General features: G+C 36.6%; 1 non-coding gene and 2 pseudogenes across 1 annotated transcript; 1 reads left to right on the top strand and 2 right to left on the bottom strand.

The window, feature by feature from the left end:
* The first annotated feature begins 251 nt into the window (after positions 1 to 251).
* On the top strand, positions 252 to 7797 carry LOC149181463 (70 kDa peptidyl-prolyl isomerase-like; annotated as a pseudogene).
* Positions 7798 to 11124: 3327 nt separating this feature from the next.
* LOC149181462 (tubulin beta chain pseudogene) lies at positions 11125 to 11941 on the bottom strand (annotated as a pseudogene).
* Positions 11942 to 22920: 10979 nt separating this feature from the next.
* Positions 22921 to 23023, bottom strand: LOC149181461 (U6 spliceosomal RNA). The gene has a single exon (XR_016257875.1). It is a non-coding gene; the product is annotated as a U6 spliceosomal RNA (small nuclear RNA).
* Between the last annotated feature and the right edge of the window lie 2688 nt (positions 23024 to 25711).

The following is a 25711-nucleotide window of genomic DNA, read 5'->3' as shown; positions in this document are numbered from 1 at the left end:
ACTAGCTTAAGGACAAAGTGTTTTCGCAGCGCATAAATCCTTTAGTAGTTTCGCAGCGCAACCTGTTTTAGTGATTTCGTAGCGTGCTACGAAATTGGGGATTTGTTCGAATCCATAGCAACTGTCATGCAAAATAGTTCTGGGGTGGATGCATTTTACAGGTGGCATGTTCTCAAGCTCCTGCATGTATGCTTGTCATCAGTTCTGAATCTGAAGGGAAATATTACAGGTTAAGGAGTGTTTTGAGTGGGATGGTGACTTTTATGCTTTGCATCCACCACTGTTGCCAAGCAGAGACAAGGGAAAAGTCTGAAGTGTTGCAGCCGCAAAACAACCTAATCCCCAAAGGTGCAGATATAACAAGATACAGGGACTACTTTAAGGACCTTGGTAAGAATGAAAGGGTTGAAGTGATTGCACTGCCGAGTTCCTTAGTGCAGCGTTCTATTTTTCAAGATGCACCAGATTTGTTGGTTTCTTTAGATGCTCTGGCACCATCTCATCATAGGGGAAAGTATGAACCAACATTATATGGCAATTTGCTTGGGAGTCTTCCCCTTTCTTTGGAGGCATCAATGCTTGTCATTAAGTCTGGTCAGTGTGGGTTTCTTAGAGAGGGTGAAATAATTGGTTCATTGATGGATGCACGACCAATACCTATCATACAGCCATTTGGGCAGCAATCTTTGTTCAATAAATATGTGGACAGCTATTACAATGATGCTAATGGATCTGTTGGTTCTTCATATCATACAAAGACACTTATGGCAAATTTTTGTACAATTTTGTTTTGGCAACGGATTTTGAAGGACAAGCATCGATTGCAACGACTCATTCAAGTGGCTGGCAATGAGATCTTCACAACTCAGACACATGATTTTGCTTCAATTGCTCCTAGGCTTGAGCAGGAGTGGTCTTCTTTCCACCATTTGGTGCCGTCATCACTTCATGCTATTGCTGAGACATGCCCAAGTTTCTCTGCATTTTGGAAGGTCCACCATTGTATTACAATGATTATGATTTCAAGCACACATGCTTTCTCTCTCCAGGACAACTTGAAGCAAACTTGAGTTTTGCCGTTGGCACTGAACTAGCAGATGATATTGTTACAGATGTTTGTATTCAGGCTTCATATGTTGACTCAGAGTGCTTGAATACTTCAAGTATAAGAAATGGGAGCACCCAAAAGAAGCTGATGAAGTTTTGGTTAAATATGAGGTTAGACTGGAGGACAGAACTGCTGTATCAAAATCAGAGGAGGGTGTGGAGTTTTATGTGAAGGATGGATATTTCTGTCCAACTTTTGCCATAGCTGTCAAAACAATGAAGAAGGGAGAAAAAGTATTGTTGACAGTGATGCCTCAGTATGGTTTTGGACATCAAGGACGTGAAGCAATTGGAAATGATGTAACCGCGCCACCAAATGCAACATTGTTTGTGGATCTTGAGCTTGTGTCTTGGAAGGTTGTCGATGAAATTACTGATGATAAGAAAGTGCTGAAGAAAATCCTGAAGCAAGGAGAAGGTTATGAACGACCTAATGATGGGGCAGTGGTCAAAGTGAAATACACGGGGAAGTTAGAGGATGGCACCATATTTGAGGAAAAGGGATCTGATGAAGAACCATTTGAGTTTATGGCTGGAGAAGAAGCAGTCGAAGCCCTTGAAGGTCACTTGTAATCTCAACAATGCAGCTTGTAAACTCAAATTGAAAGACTATATACAAGCAGAAAAATTATGTACAAAGGTTTTGGAGATTGAATCGCAAAACGTTAAGGCTTTATATAGAAGAGCACAAGCATATATTCAGACAGCAGATTTGGAGCTCGCAGAGCTGGACATAAAGAAAGCACTCGAGATTGACCCCAACAACAGGGATGTGAAGCTCGAGTACAGGGCTCTTATAGAGAAACTCTGGAGTACAATAGCAAGTAAATAAAAAATAAAAAAAACATTATTCCTGTGCTCGATTTTCTGATAACAAAAGGTATCAAGGACTGTGATTCAAATGCCTCTGGTGAAATTAGTGGTGCTTTCGAAACCTACTTTTCAGTAGCTAAGCGAATAGGTTTATACCTGGCACGCATATGTCACAAAGAATGAGCTTTCACAAAGAATGCTTGAGGATCACATGGAATGAGTGAAGAGGCCAAATGATGGTAAGGATCTGATTGCCACAAGGCCGCCGTTATTGGTGACACCGGGGACCCATTAAAATATACATCGGGGCCACCTCTAAACATTCTTTGGTGATTAAAGGTCTTATTGAAGATCTCAAGGCGATGATGTCAGCTCCACCGTTGTCTGAGGTTCTTCAGGCTCTTTATGATGATAAGAGCGTTTCTCAGGATTAAAATGCTTGTATGAGTGTGAATTCCTCTCATGAAGTAGAAGCTACGACAAACAGTGGTTTTGATCAGCCTAGTCTACCAGCAGTCCCTTCCAGTGGTAATGTAACGCATCTTAGTGTGGTTGGGAGAGGTGTGTAACGTACAACACCGGTTCCAGTTGATGTCTCAAAACCAGAACCACCCGCCTACGCCTAAAGGATTATTTCCTTTGTTTTCAAGGGAGAATACGCTTATTGTTTCAAATGCACAGCTTGTAAAAAGACCAACAAGACCTACTAATTTAGGATTAAACTCATTGCTTCATCCCTCTTTAATGGATTTTACAGTTTCTAAGCCAGAGTTTTTAATAGATTCGTCAGAATATCAGAAGTTAGAGGTTTGTCAGTTACCAACTCTCTATTTCAATGAAATTGCAGTAGTTGAATGTTCTCAAAGTTTTTCTACGACTGATGATGGTTCCCCTTCAGAAAGCACAATAATAACAAATGAGTATCTTGTAAAAAGATGGAGTTTCCTATATCAAATGTTGGAGATGCATCAAAGCCTGAGATGTCCTCTATTTCTGACAATTTAAGGAGCACTCTAAAGGTTTGACATCCATGAGATTTTCTCAATCTTAATAGGTAAAGTGTTCTGAGATGATGCACAATAAGCTGCAAAACTTCTTGTAGAATTTGAAACAATATTTTAGGTCTGAACTGAAGGAGAGGGAAATAAAAAATAATGGTGACTGCAAATTCCACTGGTAATATTCAGTTGATAAAGATTTTGGGTTGAAGCTATGTTTTTTAAATTACACAGTAGTTTCGTAGCGCGCTACGAAACTGCTGTAGGTGGTGATTTTAAACGCAGAGCAACTATTGTGATACTGTGAGCGGGAGTTTTGAAAGAGAGACACCTGTCCATCAATACAACCTACAGCACATCAGAAACATGGCAGCATTCCATACCTGGGGTTATTAAAGAGCTGGGAACATGCTGCTACATTTTCGAAGAGTGGTGGAAGACAAGGACCGGGAAAACAGGGGTTCTATCCTAATATTATTGAATCATCAACGCATCCAGCATCCAATGCTAACCTGGAACATTGAATCCTCATCTCATGCTATCACAGCCGCTTCCAGAAAGAGAGCAGATGTCAAAGAATGAAGTTCATTGTAATTAAAGCCATCAAAGCTACCGCTGTAGTAATCCACTTGGCAGAGAACGAGTCTTAATTGTAATAAATGCTATGTCCAGCATGATGTAGAATTAGGATCTTATTTGCTTTAGGATTCCAGCGCTGTCAATTAGTGGTCAGCTGTAATTATTAGTTAGTTAAAAGTTAGTAGGTGTCATCATAGGTAATTATTGAGCTTCCCTCACGCTGGAGGAGGGAGCTCAAATCAGGTAGAGTAAGCATTCTATATAGAGCTGAAAGATGAATGTAAAGGGGGTTGGATGTTTTGATAAAAGACAAGACTATTTTGGTTTATGTATAGCAGATTTCAGTAATGCAAATGACTGTTGTTTCTTCTCAGGATTCACAATAGATCTAATGGTTCAAATGTATGATGGTTTATTCTCTTTAGTGTTCTTTTACAGTTTTGTTACTGCATAATCACTCAGAACTCATGTGTCATGCTCTGACTTCCTGTATGCCTTGGCAAACTGTGTTTTATGTAAGTTATGTTTGAACATTAGATGTAAAGTGCCCTGATTTCTATGAAAGGATAGTGTTTTTTGTTTGCTGAGATGTGTGAGACTCCATAAGCCCAATGGGAATCACTTTGATATTTGTCCAGCCAGCGTATTTTTCATGTCTTTTAAAGAGTTAGCCATCTTTCCTTGTCATTAGTCAATATTCATAGTCTGTGAGAGAGCCCTCTCTGACTAAGGAGGCTAAGCCTTAGTCTAAAGCCTGGTTTGAAATAGTTACACAGAATCTTGCTGATTGGCAGCCTTCAGTACCTGATTTTGTGATAACATTTTGGTGCGTCTGCCGGGAGCCTGAAGATTACTCATTCCCGTAGTTATAAGACTGAATTTCTGAAGGTAGCAGGAGCTCAGACATCATTTTGAGGCTGCAAAACTACCTTGGCGACTCCACACATCAAATAAGAAATTGGAAGGTGACTCCACTGCTAGAAGATCAGTAGCTTGATGAAGTTTCAAGATGGATTCTACTGCAAGAATGAATGCCAGGTATGCTCCTATGGATCGGTCTCATATCCCTGGTTTTCCAAATCCTATGCCAAAGGTTGATTGGTTAGATGATCTTCCAATATTCAAAGATGAAAAGAAGGACAATGCTGCTCTTCATTTGGTTAAATACCATATGCATGTACGCAGTCTTAAGGTTCATTTACCTGAATATTGTCTCATGAAAATGTTTATGACCACTTTAGAAGGAAAAGCATGGTCTTGGTATAAAAGTCTGGAAAATGGTTCAATATATTCGCTTGCTAGTTTTCATGATGAATTCTGTGAAATGTATAAAGAAGGTTATCCTTCCTTATTGCTGCTTAAAGATTGCTGTAGGCATTCTTTAAATCTTATTCAGTACTTGGAGGATTGTTATGATGATGATGAATTTATGGATGAAGAAATTTTAGAGGCTCTTCATAACAATGCATTTCAGCACCGAGAAGAAAGTATAGCCTCTCATGAAACACAGCATGAAGATCAGCAGGGGTTTATTTGTGAAAACCATGTTTCATCCTTTGATATTGATGAAGAGATGCAACAGATTTGTCAGGCTTCAGATCATCATGAGTATGAAATCGGTTGCAAACAGCAAGAAGAAGTGGGAGATAGCTTTTATGACCCTCAGGCAGAGGAAAAGCTTGTTCAATTTTGTAATTCCTTGCAGCAGCTTTCTTCAAATAACAATCATAATTCCTTGCAGCAGCTTTCTTCAAATAACAATCATAATAGTGAGGAAAATTACATTGTTTGTGAGCATCATTCAGAAAGGCAATTGGATAGCATATCAAATAAATTTGGTGTGGCTGAAGATAAGTTGTCTAAAGATACAGAAAGTTTTGAGAATCAACAAACTAACCATGTGTTTTTTGACCCTATAGCTGAATACATGGAAAAGATTTACTGTTCAGGCGGCTTCCAGTTATATTTTCATGTTGAAGAACAGTTACACCTCATGCTGCCTCGGTTACTTCAGTATCTGGTTTATTTTTGTTTCAAGCACAGCCAAAGGACTCAAATGTTAGATAAAACAGAGGATTGGCTACATTGGAAATTTCATATTGATTGAGCAGAAAGAAGTTGAAATTGTTAGGGTAGGTAGGTAGAGGGAAATGCAAAATAAGCTCAAGGTCAACTGAGCATTTTTTTTAGTAGAAGTAGCTTTCTTTCTCCTACAGTCATGCTGGTCAAGCAAATTTCTGTTTGTCAAATAAATTTTATAAGGCACTGGAACTGCAGGTTCTTAGTGCACCCCAAGGGCACACTATCCCAAGTGGAGCCACTGTTATCACTGAAAATTCTGTTGCCAAAAATTGCTCAGACTAGCTTAAGGACAAAGTGTTTTCGCAGCGCATAAATCCTTTAGCAGTTTCGCAGCGCAACCTGTTTTAGTGATTTCGTAGCGTGCTACGAAATTGGGGATTTGTTCGAATCCATAGCAACTGTCATGCAAAATAGTTCTGGGGTGGATGCATTTTACAGGTGGCATGTTCTCAAGCTCCTGCATGTATGCTTGTCATCAGTTCTGAATCTGAAGGGAAATATTACAGGTGAAGGAGTGTTTTGAGTGGGATGGTGACTTTTATGCTTTGCATCTACCACTGTTGCCAAGCAGAGACAAGGGAAAAGTCTGAAGTGTTGCAGCCGCAAAACAACCTAATCCCCAAAGGTGCAGATATAACAAGATACAGGGACTACTTTAAGGACCTTGGTAAGAATGAAAGGGTTGAAGTGATTGCACTGCCGAGTTCCTTAGTGCAGCGTTCTGTTTTTCAAGATGCACCAGATTTGTTGGTTTCTTTAGATGCTCTGGCACCATCTCATCATAGGGGAAAGTATGAACCAACATTATATGGCAATTTGCTTGGGAGTCTTCCCCTTTCTTTGGAGGCATCAATGCTTGTCATTAAGTCTGGTCAGTGTGGGTTTCTTAGAGAGGGTGCAATAATTGGTTCATTGATGGATGCACGACCAATGCCTATCATACAGCCATTTGGGCAGCAACCTTTGTTCAATAAATATGTGGACAGCTATTACAATGATGCTAATGGATCTGTTGGTTCTTCATATCATACAAAGACACTTATGGCAAATTTTTGTACAATTCTGTTTTGGCAACGGATTTTGAATGACAAGCATCGATTGCAACGACTCATTCAAGTGGCTGGCAATGAGATCTTCACAACTCAGACACATGATTTTGCTTCAATTGCTCCTAGGCTTGAGCAGGAGTGGTCTTCTTTCCACCATTTGGTGCCGTCATCACTTCATGCTATTGCTGAGACATGCCCAAGTTTCTCTGCATTTTGGAAGGTCCACCATTGTATTACAATGATTATGATTTCAAGCACACATGCTTTCTCTCTCCAGGACAACTTGAAGCAAACTTGAGTTTTGCCGTTGGCACTGAACTAGCAGATGATATTGTTACAGATGTTTGTATTCAGGCTTCATATGTTGACTCAGAGTCCTTGAATACTTCAAGTATAAGAAATGGGAGCACCCAAAAGAAGCTGATGAAGTTTTGGTTAAATATGAGGTTAGACTGGAGGACGGAACTGCTGTATCAAAATCAGAGGAGGGTGTGGAGTTTTATGTGAAGGATGGATATTTCTGTCCAACTTTTGCCATAGCTGTCAAAACAATGAAGAAGGGAGAAAAAGTATTGTTGACAGTGAAGCCTCAGTATGGTTTTTTGGACATCAAGGACATGAAGCAATTGGAAATGATGTAACCGCGCCACCAAATGCAACATTGTTTGTGGATCTTGAGCTTGTGTCTTGGAAGGTTGTCGATGAAATTACTGATGATAAGAAAGTGCTGAAGAAAATCTTGAAGCAAGGAGAAGGTTATGAACGACCTAATGATGGGGCAATGGTCAAAGTGAAATACACGGGGAAGTTAGAGGATGGCACCATATTTGAGGAAAAGGGATCTGATGAAGAACCATTCGAGTTTATGGCTGGAGAAGAAGCAGTCGAAGCCCTTGAAGGTCACTTGTAATCTCAACAATGCAGCTTGTAAACTCAAATTGAAAGACTATATACAAGCAGAAAAATTATGTACAAAGGTTTTGGAGATTGAATCGCAAAACGTTAAGGCTTTATATAGAAGAGCACAAGCATATATTCAAACAGCAGATTTGGAGCTCGCAGAGCTGGACATAAAGAAAGCACTCGAGATTGACCCCAACAACAGGGATGTGAAGCTCGAGTACAGGGCTCTTATAGAGAAACTCTGGAGTACAATAGCAAGTAAATAGAAAATAAAAAAAAACATTATTCCTGTGCTCGATTTTCTGATAACAAAAGGTATCAAGGACTGTGATTCAAATGCCTCCGGTGAAATTAGTGGTGCTTTCGAAACCTACTTTTCAGTAGCTAAGCGAATAGGTTTATACCTGGCACGCATATGTCACAAAGAATGAGCTTTCACAAAGAATGCTTGAGGATCACATGGAATGAGTGAAGAGGCCAAATGATGGTAAGGATCTGATTGCCACAAGGCCGCCGTTATTGGTGACACCGGGGACCCATTAAAATATACATCGGGGCCACCTCTAAACATTCTTTGGTGATTAAAGGTCTTATTGAAGATCTCAAGGCGATGATGTCAGCTCCACCGTTGTCTGAGGTTCTTCAGGCTCTTTATGATGATAAGAGTGTTTCTCAGGATTAAAATGCTTGTATGAGTGTGAATTCCTCTCATGAAGTAGAAGCTACGACAAACAGTGGTTTTGATCAGCCTAGTCTACCAGCAGTCCCTTCCAGTGGTAATGTAACGCATCTTAGTGTGGTTGGGAGAGGTGTGTAACGTACAACACCGGTTCCAGTTGATGTCTCAAAACCAGAACCACCCGCCTACGCCTAAAGGATTATTTCCTTTGTTTTCAAGGGAGAATACGCTTATTGTTTCAAATGCACAGCTTGTAAAAAGACCAACAAGACCTACTAATTTAGGATTAAACTCACTGCTTCATCCCTCTTTAATGGATTTTACAGTTTCTAAGCCAGAGTTTTTAAAAGATTCGTCAGAATATCAGAAGTTAGAGGTTTGTCAGTTACCAACTCTCTATTTCAATGAAACTGCAGTAGTTGAATGTTCTCAAAGTTTTTCTACGACTGATGATGGTTCCCCTTCAGAAAGCACAATAATAACAAATGAGTATCTTGTAAAAAGATGGAGTTTCCTATATCAAATGTTGGAGATGCATCAAAGCCTGAGATGTCCTCTATTTCTGACAATTTAAGGAGCACTCTAAAGGTTTGACATCCATGAGATTTTCTCAATCTTAATAGGTAAAGTGTTCTGAGATGATGCACAATAAGCTGCAAAACTTCTTGGAGAATTTGAAACAAGATTTTAGGTCTGAACTGAAGGAGAGGGAAATCAAAAATAATGGCGACTGCAAATTCCACTGGTAATATTCAATTGATAAAGATTTTGGGTTGAAGCTATGTTTTTTAAATTACACAGCAGTTTCGTAGCGCGCTACGAAACTGCTGTAGGTGGTGATTTTAAACGCAGAGCAGCTATTGTGATACTGTGTGCGGGAGTTTTGAAAGAGAGACACCTGTCCATCAATACAACCTACAGCACATCAGAAACATGGCAGCGTTCCATACCTGGGGTTATTAAAGATCTGGGAACATGCTGCTACATTTTCGAAGAGTGGTGGAAGACAAGGACCAGGAAAACAGGGGTTCTATCCTAATATTATTGAATCATCAACGCATCCAGCATCCAATGCTAACCTGGAACATTGAATCCTCATCTCATGCTATCACAGCCGCTTCCAGAAAGAGAGCAGATGTCAAAGAATGAAGTTCATTGTAATTAAAGCCATCAAAGCTACCACTGTAGTAATCCACTTGGCAGAGAACGAGTCTTAATTGTAATAAATGCTATGTCCAGCATGATGTAGAATTAGGATCTTATTTGCTTTAGGATTCCAGCGCTGTCAATTAGTGGTCAGCTATAATTATTAGTTAGTTAAAAGTTAGTAGGTGTCATCATAGGTAATTATTGAGCTTCCCTCACGCTGGAGGAGGGAGCTCGAATCAGGTAGAGTAAGCATTCTATATAGAGTTGAAAGATGAATGTAAAGGGGGTTGGATGTTTTGATAAAAGACAAGACTATTTTGGTTTATGTATAGCAGATTTCAGTAATGCAAATGACTGTTGTTTCTTCTCAGGATTCACAATAGATCTAATGGTTCAAATGTATGATGGTTTATTCTCTTTAGTGTTCTTTTACAGTTTTGTTACTGCATAATCACTCAGAACTCATGTGTCATGCTCTGACTTCTTGTATGCCTTGGCAAACTGTGTTTTATGTAAGTTATGTTTGAACATTAGATGTAAAGTGCCCTGATTTCTATGAAAGGATAGTGTTTTTTGTTTGCTGAGATGTGTGAGACTCCATAAGCCCAATGGGAATCACTTTGATATTTGTCCAGCCAGCGTATTTTTCATGTGTTTTAAAGAGTTAGCCATCTTTCCTTGTCATTAGTCAATATTCATAGTCTGTGAGAGAGCCCTCTATGACTAAGGAGGCTAAGCCTTAGTCTAAAGCCTGGTTTGAAATAGTTACACAGAATCTTGCTGATTGGCAGCCTTCAGTACCTAATTTTGTGATAACACCAACATTCCCTAAGGGAAAACATATTGGCCATAATTATTCTGGTGACCATATATTTCTACTAATGCAAATCACACTAAGGTTGAGATAGCACACAGACATTTCAATCATGCATAGTACAATGGAAATGAAGTCTGATATACACATCAATTTTTTATTATTATTATATATATATCTATATATATATATATATATATATATATATATATATATATATATATATATATATATATATAGATATATATATATATATATATATATATATATATATAGATATATATATATATATATATATATATATATATATATATATATATATATCTATATATATATATATATATATCCATCAAGAGAATAGATGAAATGGTAATAATATCCAAGAAGATTCACTCTCATATCCAGGCAGGTATAGGAACTATCAATAATATATGTTATCATTCAGTAACATTATTCAAAATTAATCTTCCATTTTAATATTCATTGGTTTTCAAATTTCTTTCATTAAATTCAATAAATCTTATGGCTTAAAACGATCTATACCTCAATCCATATTATCCTAATCAACTTAGAATGATCTATTATTGTTGCAATTTAGGGGAAAAATATAGAAAGAAAATTTTTGGATTGATAATTATCTTGGAGTCATCGATCACCTTGATTTAACATGCACTTATATCTTGGGCAATGTAGACTCCTTGTCACAGGCATCAGCTTTTGCTTTAACATTTGAAGAAATACCTAGTCCCCAGGCAAAAAAAGTTTCAATTATCCCTCCAAGTTTAGTGGTAACGTCCTACCTACCAGCCCAAGCAAAGTGCATTTTAAAACTTAATAGGGAAGAGAGTGTAACATGCATAATGCTGATATCAAGAAGAAAAAAACACATTACAATGTTTCATAATGAAGAACAAGGGTAGAGGGAACTTTTGAACCATGTTATATTTTGTACTACTGGGAGGTTGGGGGACTGAATCCCACTATGAAAAAATGAAGATTGGGAAGGGAATCAGATTTACTGTCAGCTTCCTCAAGTCTGAGTTTAGTTTCCCTGAAAATATTAGGCATCATGTCACTCCAATAATGGTCCCAAAGATTGTATGGTTCAAATATACGAAGCTAGGAGTAGTGAGCTTGAGTGTCTTGAAGCAAATATCATAATATGCCTCATTGTCAAGAACCATGAACTCATCTACATTTTCCACCATCTGATGAATAGAGAGCGTAGGTTTGTAGGGTTCCACTAATGTATCCAAGACTTTGGGAGAAGGGAAGACAAATAATGTTAGCATCATCATATATGGGTATTCTTCTCTGATCTTGGATATGAGTAATGTACCCATTCCAGACCCTATTCCACCCCCCATGGAATGGCATACTTGAAAACCTTGGATACAATCACAGTTCTCCACCTCTTTCCTGTCGACATCCAGCACAAAATCAATGAGTTTAGCCCCTTCAGTGTAACGGCCCTTGGCCCAGTTGTTACCAGCCCCAGAATGGATAAAAACAAAGTTGTCAGGCTTGGAAATCTGACCATAAGGGCTTGATTTGACGTTGTCCATGGTTCCATGCTCAAGGTTCATGAGAAAAAACCATGGAACAAACCTCCCACAACTCGCCTCATTGTAGTACACATTCACCCTCTGAAGCTGGAGATCAGTGGTTCCCTGATAACTCCCAGTGGGATCAATCCCATGTTCAACACACACCACCTCCCAAAACTTGGCACCAATCTGGTTGGTTGAATGTGCAAAATCTCCCTCATTTATTCAGCTCAAACACAACAACAAAAATATCAATATGATGATGTGATGAATAAAAAGAATACCAATAGTATAATTCAAGAAAATTTGTTATAGTTTCATTTTTAGGCATGATGTAATTCAGGTGGTGTTGTCTACAAACTTTATGATACATTTAATATCTCCGCCACAACAAACATTCTTATTAAATGCCATGAAAAAGTTTGAAAGCGATCTCAAAATGGGTCTATCCTAAAATATGGCACCTCATATTCCTTTCACTTACACATGCAACGCCAACATTTTTAGACTTATTGGTTAAGAACTCTATAATAGAATTAGTCACTCTACCATAGTTTCAAGTTCATATGGACTAGTGACCTAACAATTCTACCACTAACAAAGACCATATGGTGGAAAATTAAGACAACCAAATGATAGTTAGGAGCTTAAGGCTAAATTTAAGAATGAATAAACAAGGTGAGGATCAATTTTATATCCTCTATAATCTTCTTGAAAGTCTAAAGGTGACTAGCTCCATGTGTTTGAGTAATGAGAGTTGACATGGCCTCCACTTGGTACTTTGTTGGTCATATCCATAGGTCAACCTGTGGAGGTCATAACTCTCCCATCTAAACTATGTTTTTGGTCCATGATAACTAGTTTGAAACTCTCAATGTGTACTATCGTTGGAGCTAGTGGATAGGACAATGATGATTTTGATCCCAAAAATGCATTTTTTGGGCCTCAAATGAATAATTTTAATTTTTTCCCTGCTTTATAAATTTTAGGATCAGTCCAAATCCTCACTTAGAGAGTAATAATCAGGATGAAAAATTATATAGTAATCCATTTCAAATCAACAACCCATACTCAAAATCCATCCCTAGATTGGAGCCTAAACTGGGCCGAGTCAAAACAACCCAGCACAAACATGTCACTTGCAAGCTACAAGTAACTATATAAAAGAAGAACATGAAAATTCCTTCAATTTGACTTAGTTTTTGCAAAGTTATTATAAGGTTTGATTTGTACTCGTATTATTGACCTCATCATGTGTCAATTAAATTCTAGAAACTAAGAGAAAAATAGATCTTAGAGTTCATATTTAACATATTGATAGCGATCATTTGTAAACTATATCACCCATTTATTAACAACATATACTATGGTAACCTTTAGTGTTTTGTTTTCATCTCTCATCCCTTATTACTTTAGGCTAGATTGTACAATAACATTAGGGGAATTTTGAGGTCTAAAATGGGCCTCCTAAGAAAAATGTACAACCAAAATAAGATTTATAAGAACCAATAGGATTCAAGATGATTATGTTAACCATGGGGGATGATTCACCATTTTTGGAGTAAAAAAGTAAAAATTATTAAAAAATAATAAAATAATAAAACTACTTTTTCAACTCGCATTTTCAACTTATCTCCCTAAGGTTTTACTCAAATTTCGAGCGGGAGTACTCGTTGGATGCAAATTTAATTTCTCATCCAAGGAGTACCCATGTTGCATACTTTCGATGGACATTACTACACAAAAAATGAGAAATACATGAAAAAACATGATTTCAATCACATTTTTCATGTATTTCTTATTTTTCGTGTAGCAGGGTCCATCGAAAGTATGTAACATGGGTACTCCTTGGATGAAGAATTAAATTATGCATCAAATGAGTGTTTCCGCTCAAAATTTGAGTAAACCCATAGGGAGATACGTTGAAAATACGACTTGGAAAAATAGTTTTTTATTTTTTCCCTCTAAAATTCGATGATGTAATCTAATATTATTTTATTGTTTCCACTATTATTTTATAATTTCCTTAGGAGGCCCATTTTAGACCTCAAAATTCCCCTAATGGTATGTGTCATCCAATTATTCACACCTAGATATTACATCAATTGATATTGTTATTCTAATTTTGGATTGGAGTTTTAAGGAAAAACTTAAATCCATAAATAAAGAATCCTCTTGCAACATTTTGAATAAAATCTCACCTTTCCTCTTCCAATATCATACCATTTTGGATCCAAAGAATCTGATGCAAGGTGCTTTTATTTTGTTTGATTGCCCATGTATATATTGTTGTAATTGTATATATAGGTGGATCTCTTGTATCTGTAATGGATCCATTTCTTAGAGAGTCAGTGTTTCAAATATTTAACCTAACCATGGGCTACCTACGATTTGATGGCAATGGTTTTAGGGAATCATAGCACATGATGGTTCAGTGAAATTGACTACAAATTTAACACCTATTATGAAAGGGTCAACACACCTATAACAAATTAGAGACATCCTTGTCATAGGAGGCACACTCAAAATCTATTTAGGGATGCAAGGTAAATCCCATGAACAAGTTTGATTGTAGGTATAGACCTTACATGATTCAATTGCAAGTTTCCCTTACACCTTTACAAACCAAAATGGAGTAAATGAGAATCACCGAATCTATCATATTTCTACTTTTAATGAAGAACATTTCCAGGGTCACAGTAGAAGATGCCCAAAGGTTTTGATTATGGAAAAATACTTAAAACTGAGAATGGTGTGTCCATACTGGATAAAGGTTGAAAAATGTGATTGGATAAAGGTCCACATAGATATGATGTTTATAAACTAAAAAACGCATAAGAATTACATTCTGTAAAGTCAATCAAATACATCAATATGAAATTAAAATTATTGAACACTGGAAACTATATATGTGCCCATATAGGAATCTCTCGCCTCTTCGTAACTCTAACATCCATAATATTTTTCTTGTATTGCATCTTAGACCACTTGTCAATGATGTACCCACTCCTATAAGAAATGTTAGGATTTAGATAACTTGTAAATTGAAGCCCTTAGAGTTTTTTCCAGATGCAAGACAATTATGAACTTCAAAGCAATGAAAACCTATGTTAGGATTTAGATAACTTGTAAATTGAAGCCCTTAGAGTTTTTTCCAGATGCAAGACAATTATGAACTTCAAAGCAATGAAAACCTATGCAAGATAGTGCATATGCTATTTTCCAAAAGTTAGAATGACATTACTAACAAAGTTTCAATCAAATGGGTAATGAACCGAGTCCTCACTTTTTAGAGGTAGAAAAAAATCATTCGATTTTGAAAAGTGTTGATTAAGAATGTACCTTTTTTTTGGAGCATATTTTTGAGACTTTAAATTTTCTTATTTATTAAGCACAAATTTTTTAAACGTTAGTGATTTTCATGCTAATTTGAAAAGTGTTGATGCAACATCAATCCATTTTCTTTTGGCTTGTTTTTGAAACTTTAAATATTTTGATATACTAAATATGAATATATATTTTTTAAAATTTTGTTCATTTTCATGCAGGCTTTGAAAAACATCATCCTTTTTTAGGCATATTTTTGACACATTAAATTTTCTTATGTCCCAAGTATGCACATTTTTTTTAATGTTGACTATTTAACCATTTTTCAAGTTGTCTTATTCCTTTTCTTGGTTTTCGTCCTAAGATTTTTTTTTTTTAAGGGTTTTCCAAACTCGCGTTTAGTGTTTTTTGTTTTTCTTTAAAATGGTTTTTTTAATAAAAATTTTTATAATTTTTTTTGCAAAGTTTAAAAAAAATAATAAAATTAATATTTTGAGGTTAAGATTTTTTTATATATTTATATATATCGTTAAATGATACTTCAATATGCATAAATAATTGTCACTAAAAAATAATAATTTTAAACACTCGAAAAAAATACACATTTTGCATATAGATATAATTAAAAAAATTGTTTACTTCGGGAGATTTTCGCTAAAAATGACATGTTAAATAAAAGGGTTTTATGAAAAAATTGAATAAAAAAGTTGGAAAAATAACAAACTTTATGAATTTTATATGAAAAAGTGTAATATGTAGTGTTGTTGCTTAGTACTTCCCTCAAATGCATAAAATAATTGATAACAATTATTGAATACTTGAACAATTCATAAATCTAATAATGAAATACATTTGAATACGATGAATGGAAGTAACAAAAGTAACCAATGGACTAGATAACCTTGGAGAAAAATAGAGATACGTGCATAAATAATTTTGTATGAAACATTAGCCCCAACATCATCATTTATTACAAAAGTTAAGAGTTCATTGAAATGTGCTTGCACACATTTTATTCCATTTTTAGCTTATGAGACCAAACAAGGAGAAATTACAATGTCTCATATATATATATATATATATTAAAAAAAAAACTAATTATTGTAACAAATTGTTTATTTAACTTTAAATTTATACTCATCATAATTCAATGGAAAAAAAAATAATCTATGGTAGAATTTCTATGCCGGAAAAATCAAATTGTTATGAAGTATCTTGTGTCGTCTTAATCATGTGGCAAAAAATTCAGATGTAATTAAAAAACTCATATAAAAATTACAATGTCTAGTATATTAAAATAAAAAAATTAGTTACACAAAGGCTTAAGTGTGAGTACAACAAATTCCTATTTTTTTAATAAGTTATCATTAAAATTGTGAAGACAAAAAAGAAAATCTTATTATACCCACATGGTATTACGCATTCAATTTTTCTTTGACTGTGTATTAGTTTGTCTTTGACCAATTTTTTTTGTCTTTTATCCATATTTTAACATTGGGAATTCAATTTTTTTTTTGTAACTCAACATTTTATTCATCCATAAAAAAGATATACATTTGATGCTTAAAAAAAACATGTGGTCTCACCTCGACCAGGTTTGTTGACCAAAGTATGTAGAAGATGAAAAAAATACAAAAAAGATGTTAGTAATAGTGTCCACAAATGAGAGGGCCATAGGCTCCAATAGACAAAAAAAACATAAAGAAAACCAAAGGACATACTAATCATCTAAGGTGACAGAAGCTGGGTTATTTGGAGCATTTCCTAGAGGAGACGGAGGAAGGAAGTTGCACTAAACATGCCCTTCGAAGTGTGCCATCTAGGTCTCCAACTTTTCCACTTTCTCCGCTAGATGGTTTTGTCCTCACTAGACTACCACCATTCACTCCCTGACCTGACACTAGAAGTAATGCACATGTTCTAGAGTTTCCTTTAGCTCCTCATGCTCTTCTCGATTAATTTACTCTGCCACATCTACCTAGTCCATCAAGGATTGAATTAGGGCACGACAATTTTCCAAGCAACAATGCTACAATTTCTATGGGTTAGGGACTTCACGCGGTCATTGTTTTGAGGAGCTTGACCTCTCCTACACTTACCACCCTTCTGAGAGCCAAGTGTCCGAGAGCTGTTGCTGGTGCGAGATGTCTTTGTGCCGCCACGCTGATTCTCCTATCCTTGACCTCTGCCTCCTCCTCGAGCAGTCGGACATCAACCTCCATGAATTCCACTACCTCGCCCTCCATGTGCTCTAGAACCTGCACCCCGCTCCCTTCCCACCGATTTCTCCTGCTTCCATCTACCATGGTTTCCAATGCGAGGGCCTCTTCCCTCCCCTTCCCTGGCTCCACTGGGAGGATAGCCCACCCACGTCGAGGAATGGGGCACATCTGCCACCATCCAAGTGCTCCCACAATAGCCAAGAGTGCGACCCCATCAGCTAACCTGAGTTTCTACCCTCCTGTACACCAAACTGGCCTCCCAGAGCCCATGCCTACTCCAGCACTCGCCGAAAGCGTCTTCACTCTACCCGAGAGCCAGGGTCGCGCGCTTGAAGCCCAAGGAGTCATCTTAACCATCGTCGCTAGCACCACCCTCGCTATCCTTGCCACACCAGTCACTTCATTGTACAGAGCCGGCTACCAAGAGGATGCTAGTTCTCCAGAAGCTTGGTGCCTCCCGATCATTGCCCTCACCATGACATTGCCAGATTTTGCAAAGATGTTCCTTGCCCCAAATAAACCAGAAATAGCATTTTACTTCTACCAACAATTGCCAATCTAGTCCCACCCTGCAAGGCCTGAGAAAAACTAGGAGTTGTACTTTGTTATACATAGCAAACCACAATTCCTTGAAGAAAATCCACAAACCACCAATTTTGTCACACCTCTAATGCTGCTTCTGTCATTGAGCAGGAAACCAGGTGTAGCTCCACCACCAAACCTGAGCACTGAAACAAATTCCCAACTCCTCCCTCATCCCGCCTATCAACTCATCAACACTTTCCCTTCCCGAGGCACCTTGATTACTCACACGCCCCAGATCGCATGTCCTTGTATGCCATTCCCTCTGCCATATATGGAGAGGTGACCGGGAGGTACGACCCTCCCCAACGACCCATTTTTCACTCCTTATGAGACCCGATGACCGCATTATTCTCAGTACTCCTCACCCCCATCGGGGAATTGGAAATTCAATTTTTATTATTATTTAAATTTATTTATTTGTAAGATGATTGGTCGAGGTCTTATTGTGATCTCTTTAGTAATTTCCATTTTGTTAGTTACTAATTTTTTTCTTTTAGTTTTATTTCTTTTTATTTTGTTTTTTCCTTCTTTCAATTATTTCTATTTTTCGAATTATAATTTTTTCTCCACATTTTCAATTTAAAATGACATATACATATATATATATATATATATATATATATATATATATATATATATATATATATATATATATATATATATATATATATATATATATATATATATATATATATATATATATATATATATATATATATAATATAATATTGAAGTGTATATATATTAATATAAACAATATTAGTTAATCATATTTCTTATTTTTTTGTAATGATATTCAACAAAACAACATTTTATTAATTGTTTTATTTTTTTGATGAAATATTTGCTTTTATTCTTTTAAGTTTATTTAAGCTATATTTAAATAAGCGACATGTATAGCACTTGTTTATTGCAGTGTTAACTTAAATTTTAATTTTATATTGCATCATGATTTAAAATTGAATTGTGAAAATATATAATATAGGTAAGGTTTATTGAGGAAAATGATTGAACCAAGTCCATTCAATAATAAAAAACAACAAGGGAAAAATATGAAGAAATCAACAAGGGAAAAATCAATGTAATATGCATGTTTTTTTTAAAATCGACCAGTTTCTATGGTTAATAAAAGGTTGAAACGTAATAACAACTTTTTTTTTTTTTAAAGAAAATATTAATTATGGAAAAATCCATAAATTTATATATATTTTTTCAATATTTAATCTATGAGGACACTTGGCAATTAGAGGATTTTTTTTTCCTTTTTATTTATTTTTAAGTACTTTTTAATTCTAAACATTTGATTTTAAACCACATAAAATTAGTCATCCACCAATCAAAAAATAGAAATTCAAATTTAAAAAATTCAAAAAATATTTTTCAATTTAAAAAAAAATAAGTTTAATGTTTTATTTTACAAAAAATTTAATTAACTTTGGAAAAAATTTGCAAATTAATTAACAATCAAAGAATTTTGACCCAAACCATTCGCCACATATAAAAATGATGACATTTGTTTTTTTCTTTTTTCCAAAAAAATAATTCACATAAAATTTTAAGTAAAAATAACAAAAAAATAAAATTAAAACATACAATTTAAAAAAAAAACAATAAAAAAAACTTTAAGAATAAAAATAAAAAATACAATTCAAGTTAAAAAAAATAAACCTTAAAATTAAAAAACGTTTAAAAAAAATTAAAAAATAAAATAAAAAAATAAAACATAAAACATAAAAATAAAAATAAAAAATAAAATATTAAAAAATAATTATAAGCATTAAAAAAAGTCAAATAACATTAAAAAAAATTAAATAACATTAAAAAAAATAAAATTAAAAAAAATTAAATAAGGCCCACTCATTGCCCCTCAGGGGCTGGGCAGGGCTAGCCGATTCTAGAATCACTCTCTAGCCCCCAACATGGTGGACGGTGATTACAAGAATCACCTATGATGCCTTCTTGCCCCCATCATAGCAGAGCATGATTCCAAGAATCACCATCTAGCCCCTGAACGACAGAGGGTGATTCCCATAATCACCCTATAGCCCCCAATTCAGTGGGGGGTGATTCCGAGAATCACCCACAATGCCCTCTTGCCACCAACATGGTTGAGGGTGATTCCTGGAATCACCCTCTGGCTTCGGCATGGTGGAGGGTGATCTCTGACCCCGACATGACGCTAGAGGGTGATTCTGGGAATCACCCTCTGTTGTGTCAGGGCTAGAGGGTGATTCCCAGAATCACCCTCCATCGTGTTGGGAATTGCCCAGACCCTGCCCAACCGCTTGAGAGGTCACGGCTTCCCCCGCCCTGGCCTATGACCCCTCGGTTGGTTGGGCGGGGGTTGGTTGATTCTTAGCATGAAGGAGGGTGATTTCGAGAATCACCTTGTAGCCCCGACATAATAGAGAATGATTCCTAGAATCACCCTCTCACCCCAGCATGGTGGAGGGTGATTCTAGAAATCACCCTCCGCTATGCCAGGGCCAACGGATGAATCTGAGAATGACCCTCCGTCATGTTGGGGCCAAAGGGTGATTATGAGAATCACCATCTACCATGTTAGTGGTGAGAGGGAACCATGGGTGATTCCCAGAATGAGCCTCAACTGTGCTGGGGGCTAGATCTGTCGTGTTGGGAATAGAGGGTGAAAACCCTTCGCCGTGATGGGGGTGAGGGAGCATTTTGGGTGATTCCCAAAATCACCCTCCACCGTGTTGGGGGAAAGAGGGTGATTCTAAAATCGGCCAGGCCTCGAGGGGCCATGGGTGGGCCTTATTTAATTATCATTTTTTTTCTTATTTATGATTATTAACTTTTAACTCTTTTTTTTGTAAGCTTGGCAAATCCTTTTCGTTCCTTTTTCAAAAAATAGGTAGGCATTACAGATTTATCATCCATGGCCAAATGGCTTCAACCTGCCCATTGGGAAACCGGGTTTGTTGGCCATCTGACTGCATTGTAAGCCATCCAAAATCTAAAGAGTTTGAGAATGTCTAGTAAAACACTATGAGCCTGAATGTTCTTATACCTCCTATTGTCTATATCCCTGTGACTGAAAAAACATTTCGATTGACTGTTCATCTATACATATCAAAATATACTGACATAACTAAACAGAAAAGCAAGCTATTCATCTAAGGACTTAATTGGTGTTGGATCTTTAGCACTGGATCCCGATAGCTCAGATTGTGGAATAGTGGGGATATGTCTTTCAATATAGGCTAACATAACATTTTTTTGTTGTATTTGGAGCTAGATAAGCTGAAATTCCTTATGAATATCCTGAATTTCAGTTGTTGTCTCCGCCTTTCCTGCAAGAGGTGATGAAACTGCTTTGGCTAAGATACATATTGCTATACAAAACCGATGAAGTGTCTGCTAGTATTGGGTGTTGTGACCTCTGGTATGACCATGGTTTGGAAGGAGATTTTTCCATTCCTCCAACTCTATCTCAATTTCTGCCATTTGTTGGCCCGCTTCTTTTTCCCATCTATCTATCATTTGTCTTGCCTTAAGGTGCACTTGTGACTGGTAGACAGAACAATTTTTCTAATTCAGTTTTGAGACATTATGTGGCCTCTACCTTTGGCCGGTCTAGAGCTGGGAAACTCTACCCCATTCCCATCATTTTTACTGCGATCTTGTCCCCCTTAGTTCTTCGTTGTGAGAGGTTTGGTTTTCGGGCCATGTTCTGAAACTGGTTATTGAGAAATACAAAAATACATCGACTATTTGGGATTATTGACTCCTTCCTTGGCCAGCGTTTCTCTGTAGCAAACCCTCGAAATGGAGGGCGTCTATGGAGTAGATGCCACCATAGGGATGGAAGGAGTGGACCTATGAAAGTTAGGGGCACAAATACAATTGAGATAAAAACATTAGGGAAAATTCCATGATAACCAACTTCCCATTTCGTCGTGAGATGGTTAAAGTTTTCATCCATATAATTGCCATACATACTAGTGATAGAGTACCCATACACACCAGGGTTCCAACTAAAAGTTGCAGAAAGGAAACATATATAATACACTTAAAAACCCCTCCCAACACATTCATACCAAGTAAGATGGGGAGTACTCGAGGAGTTGTGATGAAGCCCCCCAATCTCGCCTACCACCATGATAGACTTGAGGACATAGTTAAACAAAACACCACCACGATGAAGAAAATAGCTAGACCTAAACCGCAGGGTACCAAACAACTCATCACTAAGATCAAGCTCAACATTAACTTCAAACATATACATGATATCTCTCAGCAGAAGACTCAAGGCCAATAAAACCCACAACAAACTAGGAAAAACTACACAGGTTATAGTGGAATTATGATATGAGGGTTGAATTGTGTTAGCATACCTGTTGACCGCGCTACCATGGAGATGGTTTGAACCCAAGGATGTCTGAAGCATCACCTTCCTATCCCGGTATCCTTAGCCAGAACAACTTGAATTTCCAGAGCTCCTTCTCCTAAAACTTGCCTCACTCCTTGTGGAAAATATAATTAGCCAGGGTGCATGACTATCCAAATGCTGACACTGGGTTGGTAATTTCTCCCCTCAGCATCTTGCGTATGGGAAATATTACGTGTGGGTAGCTCCATGCCCACCAACCTTGCCTGATACTTAATATCATGTCAGAGGCACAGATCCCTCTGTCACCATCCTGTTTGTCTCACCCTGATCGAGGTTTTTGAAAAAAAAAATAGTGATTTTTTTTTTTTTAATTTCTTATTTTAATTTTTTGAATGTTTTTTTCTTAATTTTAATTTAATTTTAATGTTTTGTTTATTTATTTTTAATGTTTGTTAAAAAAAATTAAATCTTTTGTTTTTTTTTTTGTTTTTTGTTTTTGTTTTTGTTTTTTTTTTTTTAAATTATCCAATTTGGTTTTATTTATTTGGTTTTTTACTTTTTTTGGGGTTAATTTTTTAATTTTTTCTTAAATTATGTTTTTTTGGAAATATTTTCTTGTTTTTTCCTTTTATTTATTTATTTTTTACTTTTGTCTTTATAAGTTAATTTTGTTTTTTATTTACATTTTTATGCTTGATTTTTTTTTTTTTTTTTAAATTTGGACCATTTCTCGATTTGTGCGTGTCATCCTTGCGCAGGGGCCATGCTAATCTTCTCTGTATCGTTCCAATTTTATCGGATGTCTCCGAAGAGACTATTTTATTTATTTTTTTATATGTATTTCTTTTATATATTTTATATATTTGATTTTTTTTTGTCATTTTTTAATGTTTTAATGTATATTTTTATTTACTTATTATTTTTTAAAACTTTTAGTGCTTTTTTGTTTTTGTTTTGTATTTTTCATTTTTGTTAAACCTACCGAAGGTAGAGTATATTGTAATTAATTTGGGTCAAGATACTTAGATTCTTAATTAATTTGCAAGTTTTTAGAAACTATTTCCAAACTTTATTAAAGTTTTTGTAAAATTAAATATTAAATTTGATTCGGGCTTATGCAAGAACACAATAGAATACATATATAAGCATAAACATAGAGATGCAGCAAAAACAAATCTTCATTTCATTAATATCAAAGAATTGAAATATGCTTACATATAGAATAGAAATAAACTAGCTCAGGCAATGATAGCTTATCTTTGAGAAGAGATGTGACTGCTACATGCCTCTGAACCGTGTTATAATGAGGCGGAAGGGATTTTTTATTATTGAACAAAAAAGGGAAACCCTAAACAACCAAAAACCTAACCCTAGGAGATGGAACACCAAGAATTTGTGGGCCCCATTGGCATTAGTTGGGTAGTCAACTTCCCGGGGTCGTAACATGGCCATATGATATTTGTTTGACATATATGATACCTCATTAGAAAGGTCTCTCTGAGTACTACAGGATTTGCAGCATGTCCCCGCCTATGGCTACGAGGGTGTTGCAGACCTAAAAAAATGTCATTTAGGGGTAGTTCAAGACCTAAAAAACTGCTAAAAATAGTAAATACTACTATAATCAAGGAAATTGATGAAACCAATTGGAGATATAGGTGGAATAGGTGGGTGGACACCAATATACACCTAGCTCATTCATTCCCCCTTAGGAAGCAATGGTCCCCATTACATTTAGAGCCTCCATGAGGTAAGGAAATTTCTGTTGAACTTGGTCCCTAGTGAGCCACTTTCCTTGGTGAAGGAGTTGGCCTACTTTGACAACTCGATATAGCTGGATCCTCTACTGGAGAGTGTTGTTAACCTGTGTATCGATGATCCTATCAGTTATGAAATGTTAAATACAACTTGGATTGAGCCCTGTTTGTGTCAACTATCAGCAATGTCGTATGTGTCCAACAACTGTAGAAAGTATGTTCGCAACCGATCCACATTGAATACTAGGTGTCGGCCAAGGAACGGTGGAATGCTTAGCATGAAAGAATTGTACCCTACAAACTTAGTGATTGTGTAAGGTCCATATCAGAGCAGGAGAAGCTTACAGTGGGCCCCAACAAAGAGCTCCTTCTACAAATGTGACCAAACTTTTTCGCCCACTTGGAACTTGTGTGGCACCTGATGTTGATCATGATGTTGTTTGTACTTAGCATTTGCTTTGTCCAATAAGTCATGGATCCATTGGCGGATGTGTTGAATGCACTTAATGAATTTTTTATCCCTATCAGCTTCAGACTGGACATGAGCTGAATCTGCCCAAGTAGTTGCAAACGGTATGTAAACATCGATGGGACATAATGGCTGAAATCTGAATCCCACCTGAAAAGGGATGTGGCCAGTTGAGTTGTGTATATCACTATTGTAGTTGTGTTGGACATAGGGGGAGGCTCTCATCCCATGTGTGTGGGTGCTTCGAGTTGTACATGCCCAGGATGTGCACGATCATCCTGTTGACGACCTCTGTTTGGCCATCAGTTTGGGGGTTGAAGGTCGCGGAATTAGTGAGCTTGGTGTAACAACCGTGGTGAAAATTCCATGTAATAAAAGTTAAAAACAATAACCACAGTGGATGCGACACTTATTCCAAGTTGAATGTTGGGTAGGCATCCTAAGGGGTATTCATTTGGTTTTTTATGGCTAAGGAAAATGGCAAAGGAAATGGCTAAGGCTTTGGAAAGGAAAAATGACATTTTTGGCACATTTATTTATGAAAATATTGGAAATTAGGAGAAAAAGGAGGTGAAAGGTCACACGTTGCATGTGAGGAGGAAAATGAAGGAAAATAATGGAAAATGAAGAAAATAGAGGCCTTATTCATAAAAAGGCTTTTGAGGAACAATTGGTAACCTTTTGTCTGTTTAGCTTTGGAGCTCTTTCATTATTCTCTCTCTCTCTCTCATACTTTCGGATACTTAGAGTTTTCTTGGAGCACTTTGGCATTGGAGAAAGAAAGGAAAAGAAGGCAAGAGGAAGCAAAGATTAAGTAGGGAAAGGCATGATCAAGCAACTACAATGGGCTTCATTGTAGGTTTCGGCTTGTATGTCTATTTTCTTTGCTAGATTTGGCATGCATGGTATTGCATGTGGTTCTTTTCTATCATGGCATGGGTTTTTCCAGGTGTAACAATGTTTTTCATCCTAGCCTTGCCATTTCTTGATAGCCATGGTGTGATGGGGTTCTCATGTTTGGATGAGATGGATTCAAATCTAAGTGAGGTGGATCTCCGAAATGATAGAACACATGGCCTAGTAACCCCTGAATCAGACAATGGGTTGTGGTAAAGCCATACTTTGTGTTGCCTCAGATGGCCTAGGAATCCTTTTTGGTGAATGGCAGGATATATGTTAAAGCCTATAGGTGTTTTTCCCTCCGTCGGGCCTAGTAATCTCGGTTTTTGGAGATGCGGTAAAGCCTGGAGAGTGGGTCCTGGTTTATGGCCTAGTGA

The sequence above is a fragment of the Pinus tabuliformis genome, chromosome 3_2, assembly GCF_031772625.1.
Source record: "Pinus tabuliformis cultivar Carrire ecotype Pingquan chromosome 3_2, CPIR1, whole genome shotgun sequence".
Lineage (NCBI taxonomy): Eukaryota > Viridiplantae > Streptophyta > Pinopsida > Pinales > Pinaceae > Pinus > Pinus tabuliformis.
Note: the sequence above shows the minus strand (reverse complement) of the source record. Positions and strands in the feature narration are given on the sequence as shown.